Consider the following 13,678-nt stretch of genomic DNA (forward strand, 5'->3'; position numbering starts at 1 on the left):
TTGCGTTGTATCAAAAGTTTGTATCCATTCTCTTTGACTGCATATTTCTAAATCTATGATACTCCAGCATGAGATGTGGTATTTGTCAACCCTCTACTACAGATTGGAAATGTAGGCTTGAAGAAGCCAAATAACTCATAATCACTTGTTGTGATGCTCAAATGAGAATGAGGGTTGCAATTAGATTTCTTAAGAGTTCAAATTCTAAAACCATGGAATAGAGCTCTGGCTTTCAGAAAGTTGATTTTCATGTAGGGGAAAGGCATTCTCCATCAGCATTATTGACTACATAGAGAGAGTTATTATACAAGTCACAGGAGCAATTTCTTTACACACCTTGTACTTTTTGTTTGTTTGATTGGTTTTTCTTGTTGTTGTTGTTGTACTTTGTTTTGTTCTTCAATGCAAGGTTTCTCTGTGGAACTAACCTTAGCTGTCATGGAATTCACCCTGTAGACCAGGCTGGCCTAGAACTCAAGAGATCCATCTACCTCTGCCTCCCAGGTGCTGGGACATAAGGCACATTCAACCACCAGCCAACTATATCACATACTTTCTAATTCCCAAAAAAAGAGGGATAGTAACCAGAGAATATTCTTGGAACTGTAATTCAGACTTGAAGAAAAATATGTATGACCATGCTATTTTAGTACAAGAAAGTAGACATGACATCAGTATGAAGTTTTCTTAATTTTCCCACGGAAAGTAAGGAAAGTTACTCTTTTCCCTTTTGTAACACATTTCCACACTTTCCCTATGCTCAGGGAAAACAATCAAAGAGAAGTTATTGCCCCTTAGGGGAGCCTAAGTCAAATTTCACATTATCAAAGATTTTAAATTTTCATTCCTTTCTTCTAATGGACTCTAAGATATAGATGACTGCATCAAAGACAGTAAAATGCAGAGGATATGAAAGACACACATACCATACAGAGAACCAGAGAGATCCAGGGAAAGAAAGAGATGGAGACATGCACAGAGAGAGACAAAGAGCTGATAAATATGACTGAACAATGTAACTCATGAGAAGAAGTTTTCCTGGTAAAAGCAGTGAGAACAGGGAATGAGCTGGCAGCAGCCACTGTCAAAGGATTAATAAAGGAAGCATCTGCTAGGGACAGGTGGCAGCCCAGCAGAAAAGGAAATAATGGCTTCTGGTGTAAAATAGAGAAAATGTAAGGGAAAACACAGTTCATTCCATTTTTTTCCATTAAAAGACGAAACTAATGGTGTTCATTAATGACATTATTCCCATTTCCAGTGAGACACAGGATTAGGCAAGGTATCAGACTCCATTGTCTTCATAGAAATTTTGTTACAGAAAGAGATAAAATAAAAATGTAGATGCACACCCTCATGTTAGTTACAGTGGGAATTCTGGGCATTCTAAAATAAACACCTTACTAAATAGAGATTATTTGGAATTGTGAAAAAAGGACCATCAGAAAAGTTTGGTGGGGGAGGTTAAATCTCATCAATTATCTGTGAGACAGAAAAAGATGGCTACTAAAAATAAGATACTGTACACTCAGTATCCAATGCCAAGAGCATCCCTGCTTCTCAACAGTATGCAGGTATGCTTTCCCTGTCAGTCTCCTGGATTCTAAGTTTTCATAGTCACAGGATGGAGATGCCCATGGGATGTACATGTGAACTGCTGATGACCCATTTAGTCATTCTATGACTTTGTTACCTAAAGTGTAAAAAGTACATAGAAAGCCAGACTGAGCAGATGGGAATTCTCTGTACAGGATCCTTGACAATGTAAACTTTGAGTTGTTAATATATGCATCCAGTCTATCACAGCAGTTTTAAAGGCAACCAGAGACACTACTAGATGTGCACCCTTCAATTTGTAGATCACCACATGTTAATTCTCATCTCTACCTTCTAATGCTGGTTTGGAATAAATGTGTCAAACACTCAAAAATTTCAGGGAGCTTGCTGAAACTTTTTCAAATATGCTTGCTCTTTATTTTTGTCTTTCAGCTTGCATGAGCCATCTGTACCTGGTTACAGCAGACTCTAAATGATTGATTAGCAGACAGGATTATTAGGAGAATTCATTAAGTTGTCTGCACTTGAGGCATTATCGATGCAACCACTGAGAATTCTCTCACACACATTAGGGTTAAAAACATTCTTAGATATTGGTCCTCTGGAGCTGACAATAGACACAGGAGACATTGCTAGAGTTTAGTTAAGTCAATGAGTTTGAAAACACTGTAATTAAAAAAATACTCATTGTTATTTTGTAGATGTAACCAACGGTCTTATTAAATAAGAAACACAGAGCCAATTCAGAGAAGAAAGCCAAGAGGTCAGAGCTAAGAGCCTCACCCTTCCTGATTCAGGGATCCTCTCCAGCCAAGAGAGCTCTCCGAAAAGGGACCTACTTCTTGTGTGTGTATGTCTTTATAGTCTTTCTTTTCTGCCTTCTCATTGGTTGTAAGCCCAAACATGTGACTGCCTTGTCACTGCCTGAATGTACCGCCGTCCAGGTCCTTAAAGGCGTGCGCCACCGCCGCCACGCACTTGCTATGGCTCCAATAGCTCTGACCCCCAGACAACTTTATTTATTAACATACAATTAAAATCACATTTTAGTACAAGTAAAATACCACCACATTTCCCCTTTTCTATTTTAATAAAAAGGAAAAAAAAGAAAAAGATTATAACTAACAAAAGAAAAACTATATACAAAAGTACAATGACTATATACAATATATACAAGTAATAAATGTCTAAACAATGTCTAGTCCATTTGTATTTGACAAATTCAGAGAAAATAATTTTATTATCTATCCTATTTTGTTAAGTCCAAAATGTATCTAATTCACTTTCTATCCTAATTAATCTTCAACTATAACTAACTAACCTTTAACTATAACTACCTAATCTTCAACTCCCTCAGAGACCCAAGAAGGAAATAATATTAGCTAACAAAAATAAAAACAGAAAGTGCATGCAAGCAACTTCCAAAAAATTTGTGAGTTGACAGAAACAGCCAGCTGCCTGGACAGTCACCTGAGGTTTCTCCACAGTGTTGGGGCATCATCTTTAGCCTATAGGCTTAGCATATCTGACAGACTCATTTGTGAAGTAGGATGTACCCAAGGTCATCAGTTCAACCTCACATTGGGTGAGAGCAGTCCATGTACCAGAAACACCTGAATTCCCCTAGTGTCATGTCATGATTCAGGATTTTAAATTCTGAAAATTGTTGTTGGTTTTTTTTTTTTTTTTTTTTTTTTTTTTTTTTTGGTTTTTCGAGACAGGGTTTCTCTGTGTAGCTTTGCGCCTTTCCTGGAACTCACTTGGTAGTCCAGGCTGGCCTCGAACTCACAGAGATCCGCCTGGCTCTGCCTCCCGAGTGCTGGGATTAAAGGCCTGCGCCACCACCGCCCGGCTGTTGTTGGTTTTTTAATTCAGCTGTCCATTCTTCTTGGCTGTGTATATATGGCTTCATCTCAGCATCCCGTTTTTCTCCACATCCCTCTGTCAAATGCCAGTTTACTATTGCGAGGTGTGAGCTTAGTTACTCTTTAAGAATAACTGTTTCAGCTGCTGTTCCATTGCACATCAGAAGCCATCGGCCCACTGCCTATTCAGCTGCCTTCGAAGAAAAGGGCACTGTACCTTTTCCGAATTGTGAAGGCCATTTCAGGGATGGTGCCATATTGTCCTGGCCTCAGAAGATGCCTTTTGATAAAGCCATAACCACACTTGTTTTGGCAAGAATCAGTAGTTTTTTGTTTCATGTCCTGTCTGTCCATTTTGTCAGCAGTTGATTCGAGGATACTTTGTTGTCCAGTGGCTAACTTTTGCCACAATGAAAGTTAACTCCATATGCAGTTTCTTTAATGCCCATATTTTCTCTGAAGTAGATTGGTACTGCCAGGAGCCGACATGTCTCATAATCATAACAAAAAAGAAAGATTTTCTAAGTTATTAAAACATTTTAAATGCCATATTCTGTAGATCTCTGAAGGGTTTGAAGATGACCTGTCTAAAATATATCTGCTCAATTTTTAAAACATATCTAATATGACTACAAGTTCTATTGTAATGTCTAACTACTAATTTCATTTCTTTATATCCTAATAGTTGGTAATAATAACATTCAAGGATCAGAAACTTGCATTGTTAAATGAACGGTATAAGTACAATTAGAAATATACATATAGCATTTTCTAACAATATCAATTTCAATATATATAATTTGTATACAATATAAACAATCCAATGCAATGTAAAGTATTTAAAACTAGTAATTGTCTTTTTCTTCTTCTTTCTTTTTTTTTTTAAACAAGAACCTTAAATCTAATCTCTTTTGCTTAGCCTTTTTTTTAACCCTTGACAACAACTTGTAACCAACTCCCCTAAACAATGAAAATTATCCCAGACCCAAAACCCATTAAAAAGACCAAAAAACCACCCGCCCCACACCACCTCTTTGGGAATGTGGGCGTCGTATTCTTAAAATTGCTTCCTGCTGGGTATGGGCGAAGTTATCTTTATTCTGAAAGAAATATTTTAGGTTAATTATCAAATTGTAGGAAAGGTAACCATATCCTTCATTATCTAGTCTGTGTATAATGCCAAAGTTCAGAGTTTATCTCAAGTCCTTATTTAAGTAGTCTTTGAGACTGGATCATCTCAGCTAGTCATCTCAAAATTGCTCTGAGCACCTTGTAGTTCAAAGCTGATCTGTAGATGATGTTTGTCAGCTTAGTGATATTATTATTGTCCACGTGGAATTGTTGTTGTTGTGGGGCCCCAACTTCTTCCTGGAGACTTCAGTTGATGTTAGGCCTGGCTGTGATTTCCTGCAGAAAACTGATAAGAGACTCGAACACAAAGACATATATATGCAGCTAATTGAAGCCTTTTTTCTAGAATTAATTAATACTCTATATGACCATTCATATCTTAACAAAGGTTAAAATGTATATATATCTATATATCTATATATATTAATCTTGTAAATTTTGATATAAAATTTATACTTTAAGAAAAGTTTTAAAGAATCAGAATAGAATCAAAGAGTTGAGATTAGTAATAGAATAGTCCCTTAGTTAATTTGGCTTTTCTCCTGTCCCATAGCAGAAGATGGCTCTTTTATTCTGGCATGATACAGGGGGTTTGCATTTTTTTTTAACAACATGCTTGAGTTTAAAGAAGGAGAGAGCCATTCTCCAACTCTAAAGTCAGCTTTAAATTTTAATTGAACTGGGACTATTAGAAGACCGATAGTGTTAAATTTTTAGAGAAAAGCAGAAACAAACATTTAGGAGGACATAAAAATTTTTTAGATAATATATACCCATATGCCATTTTACTCTGTTTTTTGGGATAGATGATTTGTCCCTTTTCTTCAGTTGTCTCATTTGTCCAGTGTTCTTTAGATTCCTTAACCTTTATTCTCCTAAAAGACAAAAACAAAAGCCTTTCCCCAAGACTAATTTTGGGGATGTTTCTTTTTGGCAAGTTATTATCTGATTAAATGAAAAGACATGTGTTACTGGTATAAGTTAGTTTAAATTGGATGTTCATGCTTGTTGAAGAACTATCCCCTCCTCTAATTAAGAGGTTTCTCTTGTTCAAATCGAACCTTTATCAATTTTGATGGTACCCACAGCTTATCTTCTCCTGTAGAAACAAAAGCAAAACCTCATCCCCAATGTAAAACATACCCTGGTTTCCATTCTGAGGTCAGCACATCCTTAAAGTATATAGGCTGATTTAATTCTGTAGTTTTTTTCTATTATCCAATGTCTCTCTGTAGCTGTTGTTCCTTTCTCATTGGCATTAAGAAAATTCAAAGTTAATAGAGCATTATGCAGTCTGTTTCTGGGGTTTTTTTTTTTACCCCTTTTTGTTTATTTAGCATATCCTTTAGAGTTCTGTTTGATCTTTCTATAACTGCTTGACCTGTAGGATTATGTGGTATGCCTGTAATATGCTTTATATTGTAATAAGCAAAAAATTGTTTCATTTTAACAGAGACATATGATGGAGCATTATCAGTTTTGATTTGTGCAGGTATACCCATGATGGCCATAACTTCTAGCAAATGAGTGATTACAGAATCAGCTTTTTCAGAACTCAAAGCAGTTGCCCACTGAAATCCTGAATAAGTATCGATAGTGTGGTGTACATATTTCAGTTTTCCAAATTCTGTAAAGTGAAACACGTCCATCTGCCAGATTTTATTCCTTTGAGTATCTTTTGGGTTACATCCAGCTGGTAATGGTGTTTGATTGTAGAAGGAACAAGTAGGACATTTCTTTATTATTTCTTTGGCTTGTTGCCAGGTTATGGAAAAATCCTTTTTTAAACCTTTACTATTGACATGATGTTTTTTATGAAATTTTGAGGCCTCCAGCACATTTCCTATCAATAATTTATCAATCTCATCATTGCCTTGTGCTAGAGGGCCTGGCAGACCAGTATGGGATCGAATGTGAGTTATATATAAAGGATGACTCCTTTTCCTGATTGTATCTTGTAATTGAATAAATAGTGAAGTTAATTCTGAAACATCAGGGATAAATTCTGCAGTTTCAATATGTAATACTACTCTTTCAGCATACTGAGAGTCAGTTACTATGTTGAGAGGTTCTGAAAAATCCATTAATACCAACAGAATAGCATACAATTCTGATTTTTGAACTGAATTATAAGGACTTTGAACCACTTTACTTAAATTTTTTGATTTGTAACCTGCCTTTCCTTGTTTGTTGGCATCTGTATAAAATGTACGAACTCCAGATATGGGTTTTTCCCATACAATTCGAGGCAAGATCCAATCAGCTCTCTTTATAAGATCAATTCTATTGCTTTTGGGATATTTGTTGTTAATTTTTCCCAAAAAATTACTGCAAGCTCTTTGCCAAGGTTTACTTTCTGTCCATAATTTTTTAATATCCTCCTTAGTTAAAGGTACGACAATTTTTGCTGGGTCTATTCCTGCTAACTGACGAAGTCTCAATTTTCCTTTCCAAATCAAGTCAGAGATTTTTTTAACATAAGTTTTTAATTTTTTATTTGGTTTATTTGGTAAAAATATGCATTTTAATATAATATCTTCCCTCTGCATTAATATTCCTGTTGGAGAATGCCTAGAAGGTAAAATAACCAAAATGCAATCCAGCTTTGGATCAATACGATCCACGTGCCCTTCATGTACTTTTTTTTCTACCAAGGCCAATTCTTTCTCAGCTTCAGGTGATAATTCTCTTGGACTATTTAAGTCCTTGTCACCTTCTAAGGTTTTGAACAAATTATGTAGTTCATCATTTTTTACCCCAACAATAGTTCTTAGATGAGAAATATCTCCAAATAATCTTTGAAAGTCATTAAGAGTCTGTAGTCTATCTCTCCTAATTTGCACCTTTTGGGGTCTAATTTTTTGTAGCTCTATTTTATATCCTAAATAATTAATAGAATCTCCTCTTTGTATCTATTTAGGAGCAATTTGTAATCCCCAGCAAGGCAAAATTTTCTTTACTTCTTTAAACATTCTTTTTAAAGTATCTGCATTTGAGTCAGCTAGTAAAATATCATCCATATAATGATAAATTATAGATTTAGGAAATTTTTTACGTATCACTTCCAATGGTTGTTGTACTAGGAGCTTGAATCCAGCCACGTGTTCCCACTTGAGCCTAGTTAAGCCTTGGCTGTGGCTACCTTAAGCTCCAACCACGTGCGTTGGCTTTACAGGCAGGGGCCCTGTTTGGCAGGGCAGGCCTGAATTGTCTGTAGCACCGGCTTTAAGCAAGTAGCTCAAAGTTAGTCCGGCCTGAGGCCAAGCCGACCTGGGCCCGGGCTAGGGAGCCGGCCGCCCTGGCGGAAAACGGGACCTGCTGGCCGCCCTGGCGGGAAACCGGACCTCCCGCCAAGCCAAGTTAAGCGTTTTTTAATGGATTCTTGTCACGTTGGGCGCCAAATGTAGATGTAACCAACGGTCTTATTAAATAAGAAACACAGAGCCAATTCAGAGAAGAAAGCCAAGAGGTCAGAGCTAAGGCCTCACCCTTTCTGATTCAGGGATCCTCTCCAGCCAAGAGAGCTCTCCGAAAAGGGACCTACTTCTTGTGTGTGTATGTCTTTATAGTCTTTCTTTTCTGCCTTCTCATTGGTTGTAAACCCAAACATGTGACTGCCTTGTCACTGCCTGAATGTACCGCCGTCCAGGTCCTTAAAGGTGTGCGCCACCGCTGCCACGCACTTGCTGTGTCTCCAATAGCTCTGACCCCCAGACAACTTTATTTATTAACATACAATTAAAATCACATTTTAGTACAAGTAAAATACCACCACATTATTTTGTGTGTATGATGTACTGTTTACATGAGCATTTGTGTGTGCATGTACATGCATGTGTATGTGTGTATGTGAGCATGTGTGTATATGTGCAGGCCAGAGAACAATTTCAGGAGTCATTTCCATCATTTCACCATGGGTTTCAGACATTTGACTCAGGCCCTCAGGCAAACATAGCAAGCCATTTTACTCTCTGAGCCATCTCATTCATGCAAAATATTATTATAGTGCTCATACTCCACTGACAGATTAAAATATGAAAGAAAAAACAGTTGCCCCAACTTGTCACAGAGCACTCTAAAGCATGGCATCTCCAGCAATAAGAACCCTTTATGTCTTTTCAAACAATGTGTTGTATAAAAACCAAATCACTTGTTGGAATTTGGTTTTCTTGATTTCTTTCCTTGGGCTCATGGCTTGAATCCCCAGGATCAACCACACCCTTTATGCATAAAGTAATATCTGTCATAAATCTGTTTGATTCAAACTTTTTTAAATTAAAAATATCTTGTCATGGTGTAATTCAAACTATAAATGAATTTAGATTCTATCTAAAAAAGTTATAATATGAAAAAAATGGAGGAAATACAGAGTCTGGGAAGAAGCTAAGCCCCATATTAAACAGCTGCCAGTCTTTTAACCATTATGTGTAGAGTATGGAGCTACAGGCCACAAATCTTAATTCTCTGATTATTATAACTTCACAATAGAGATATGAAAATGCCTAGTCTACTGGTCATAGCATTTTCAATGTATAACATCCCTGAGCTTATGCCCTTTGCCCAGATTCCATTTTTTTTTTTGGTTTTTTTTTTCGAGACAGATTCCATTTTTTACTAAGCTATACTCAACATAGTCTACTCCAATCTTTCCCTCTACCCCTCCAAATTTATCTGAAAGTCTCATCCCAGCTCTGCAGCTGAGACCTTCTGCAGGATCCTTCTCCCTCCTGCACCCATCTCTAGTGGATCACACAAATTTTCCTGTAAGTTAATAGAGCATTATGTAATCTATTTCTGAGGGGTTTTGTTACCCCTTTCTGTTTGTTTAGCATATCCTTTAGAGTTTGATTTGATCTTTCTATGACTTCTTGGCCTGTGGGATTGTGTGGTATACCTGTAAAATGCTTTATATTGCAATAAGCAAAAAACTGCTTCATTTTACCAAAGACATATGCTGGAGCATTGTCCTTTTAATTTGTTCAGGTATAACAATGATGGCCATAACTTCTAGCAAATGTGTGATTACAGAATCAGCCTTTTTTTTTAACTCAGAGCAGTGGCCCATTAAAATACTGAACAGGTATCAATGGTGTGGTGTACATAATTCAATTTTCCAAATTTTGCAAAATGAAACATATCCATTTGCCAGATTTCATTCTTCTGAGAATCTTTTTGGTTACATCCTTCTGGTAGTGGAGTTTGATTGTATAAAGAACAAGTAGGACATTTGTTATACTTTCCTTGGCTTGTTGCCAGGTTATGGAAACATCCTTTTTTAAACCCTTACTATTGATAAGTAAGGTTTTTTTTTATGAAATTCTGAGGCTTCCAGCACATTTCCTAACAATAGTTTATCAGTCTTGCCCTTACCTTGTGCTAGAGGGCCTGGCAGACCTATATGGTGTTGTATGTAAGTTATATACAAGGGATGAGTCCTATTCCTGATTATATCTTGCAACTGCATAAATAACAAAGTTAATTCTGACTCATCAGGAATAAATTCTGAAGTCTCAATATGTAGAAACACTCTTTCAGCACACTGAGAGTCAGTAACTATGTTGAAGGGTTCTGAAAAATCCATTAATACCAATAGAATAGCATATAATTCCAATTTTTGACATGAATTATAATGACTTTGTACCACTTTACTTACATTTTCTGATTTGTAAACTGCCTTTCCTTGTTTGTTTGCATCTGTATAAAATGTAGGGGCTTCAGATACTGGTGTTTCCCATACAATGAGAGGCAGGATCAAGTTAGCTCTCTTTATAAGTTTAATTCTGCTGGTTTTGGGAGATTTGCTGTTAATCTCTCCAAAAAAATTACTGTAAGCTCTTTGCCAAAGTTCACTTTCTCCCCATTTTTGTCAGTTCCATCATTAGTTAAAGGTATTATAATTTCTCCTGGGTCTATTCCTGCTAATTGATGAAGTCTCAATTTTCCTTTTAAAATCAACTCAGAGATCTTTTCCACATAAGTTTTTAAATTTTTATGCTGTTTATTTGGTAGAAATATCCATTCCAATATAATATCTTCCCTCTGCATTAAATTCTGTAGGAAAATGCTTAGAGGCTAAAATAACCAAAATGTAATCAATCTTTGGATCTACATGATCCACATGTGCATCCTATATTTTATTTTCCACCAAAGCCAATTCTCTCTCAGCTTCAGATGGTAATTCTCTTGGATTATTTAAGTCCTCGTCACACTCTAAGTTTTGAACAAATTACTCAGTTCATCTTTTTTTTTTTACCCCAACAGCAGTACATAGACTGGAAATGTCTCCAAATAATCTTTGACAGTCCTTAAGAGTCCATAATCAATCTCTCCTAATTTGCACCTTTTGGGATCTAATGTTTTGTAGACCTATTTTATATCCTAAATAATTAATGGAATTTCTTCTTTGTATCTTTTCAGGAGCAATTTTTAATTCCCAACAAGGCAAAATTTTCTTTACTTCTTCAAACATTCTTTCTAAGGTATTGGCATTTGAATCAACTAGTAAAATATTGTCCATGTAATGATAAATTATTGATTTAGGAAATTGTTTATATATTACTTCCAATGGCTGTCATACAAAATATTGGCACAAAGTTGGGCTCTTTAACATTCCCTGTGGGAGAAACCTCCATTGATATCTTTTAACCAGCTGAGAATTATTATAAGTAGGCACTGTGAAGGCAAATCTTTCTCTGTCTTTTTCTTGTAAGGGTATTGAAAAGAAACAGTCTTTTAAATTGATCACTATAAGATGCCATCTTCTAGGTAACAGAGTAGGCAAAAGAATTCCAGATTGTAGAGAGCTCATTACCTGAATTACCTTGTTAATTGCTCTTAGGTCTGTTACCTTTCTCCACTTACTGATTTTTTTTTTAAAAATAACAAATACAGAAGAATTCTATGGGCTGGTTGATTCTTCAATATGCTGAGCATTTACCTGCTATTGTACTAGCTCTTTGAAGGCCTGCAATTTCTCTGTTGTTAAAGGCCATTGCTGAACCCATACAGGCTTGTCTGTTAACCATTTTAAAGGTAGAATTGAGCTGGGCAATGGTGGCCCACACCTTAATCCCAGCACTCAGGGGGCAGAGCCAGGCAGATCTCTATGAGTTCCAGGCCAGCCTGTTCTACAGAGTGAGATCCAGGAGAGGCACTAGAACTACAGAAAACCGTGTCTCAAAAAGACAAAACAAAACCAAAGGTAGAGCTGTTGGTGTCTTTGAAAGATCAGCAGCTGTTGTGCCCTGTTCTTGTACAATCTGAATGGTTGGTAACTGTTCTTTATAATATTAATACCTACTAATATTTTTTTTCAGCAACATGTTAGTTTAGGGTTTATTTCTGAGGTTGGAGGAATGTTAATTTGGGTATTCCATTGTTGTAATAGATCACGTCCCCATAAATTCATAGCTATATTAGCCACATGTGGTTTTAATTTTCCTCTCTGTCCTTCTGGACCTATAATTCAACCCATCTTGTACTGTGTTTCACTTGAGATAATGTTCCAATCCCTAACAGCTGAACATTTACCTCCTGAAGAGGCCAATTTGGGTGCCAAAATTCTGGTGCAATTACTGTGACATCCACACCTGTGTCTACAAGACCTTCCAAGAGAACATCCTTCTTTCATATTTTTTAATTTGGTCTTTGTTCATTTATTTGCCAAAAAATTCACTTTATTGTTTCTTGTTCATTTCCTGTTCTCTCTGCTCCAGCTGTTCTATCACCTTGAGCATCCTGGTTTCTTCCAATATGCATTTGGGTATTGAATTGTTCTGAGAAGGGGTTTCTTCTATGATGGCATTAAAGCACTGAACTGAATTTGGCATGGGAGCCTGCATGAGGCTCCTCAGGGCATTTCCCAATGGCAGAGGCAAAGGATTACCTTGTCTATCCTTTGTTGATCGATATTCAGTAGTCCAATGCTTACATTTACTACACCTTCTACATAATCAAGAAGGGAGGGGCATTCTATTGCTATTGTTCCTTGAAGAAACATTGTTTCTAGAAATGCCCTGTTTACAGTCTTTTTTTAGTCTTGTTTACTGCAATTAAAGCAGCTGACATTATTATTTTTCATCAGACCTCTGGAAATCAACTCTCCTATCCAAGTATCATCACAGTCATAAGATTCAATATTAATTGCGTTTCTGATCCATTCTTCCAATGGTGCTGATCTTGCCTTTAATGGCCTAATGACCCTTTTGCATGCTACACTGGCATTTTCAAAAGCCACAGATTCAAATATTATCTGTCTAGCTTCTGAATTTGGCATCATTCAATTTACTGCTGAAGACAGCCTTGTAAGAATCCATGAAGGTTTCTTTTGGGCCCTGTTCAACTTTTATAAATGACTCAATTTTCTTCCCTACTTCTTCAGTTCTGTCCCATGCATTCATCGCTGCCATGCGGCATAGAATTAGGGTGTGGTCATCATATAAATATTATCTTTGTATATTGCCTTCTCCAAGAAGTTGATCTTGTGAAATTTCCATACCTCTCGCCCTACATCATTGTTAAATAGTTTTAGCCTCCTCTTTCTACCAGGTTCTTTACTGTAACTGTGGACCAGCCTCTAGGATGGTTGTTACCAAATCTTTCCAGTCCTGAAGGATAATTCTATTATGAGTTGATCATGAGTTTAACATCTGCTTTACAAATATAGAATGCATACCATGTGATACTATAGCTTCCTTAAATCTTCTCAAATCTAACATTTCCCCTGGAGTCCTAGCTTATACACAGCCTTGAGCATTTGGCAGTTCCTGTAAGGTTACCAGATGGATTAAGGTTGGCTGTTTCCAAACCTTAGGCTGTTTCTCTCTAACCGTATAATTCAATGCTGAGATATGGTTACCTATAAAATCTTCTGTCTGGATCTGAATTTCTCTATAATTTGTTTTAATGAGTTTTTGTAAAACTTTTATCTTGGCACTTAAATTAACCAAACTTTTTAATGCTAAATTAAAAATGATCAAACAAATAACATTCATAATTGATGTTATGTAAATTCCATTAACATTAATTTATCTTCTCATTTAATTGTTTCATTTTCAGACCACCTAATATGTTATCAGAGACAAAATCCCTTCCATTATAAAAATTTTTCCCATTTTTTTTAATGT

Source organism: Peromyscus californicus, unplaced genomic scaffold, assembly GCF_007827085.1.
Source record: "Peromyscus californicus insignis strain IS unplaced genomic scaffold, ASM782708v3 Scaffold_8__1_contigs__length_139910024, whole genome shotgun sequence".
NCBI classification, from domain to species: Eukaryota; Metazoa; Chordata; class Mammalia; order Rodentia; family Cricetidae; genus Peromyscus; species Peromyscus californicus.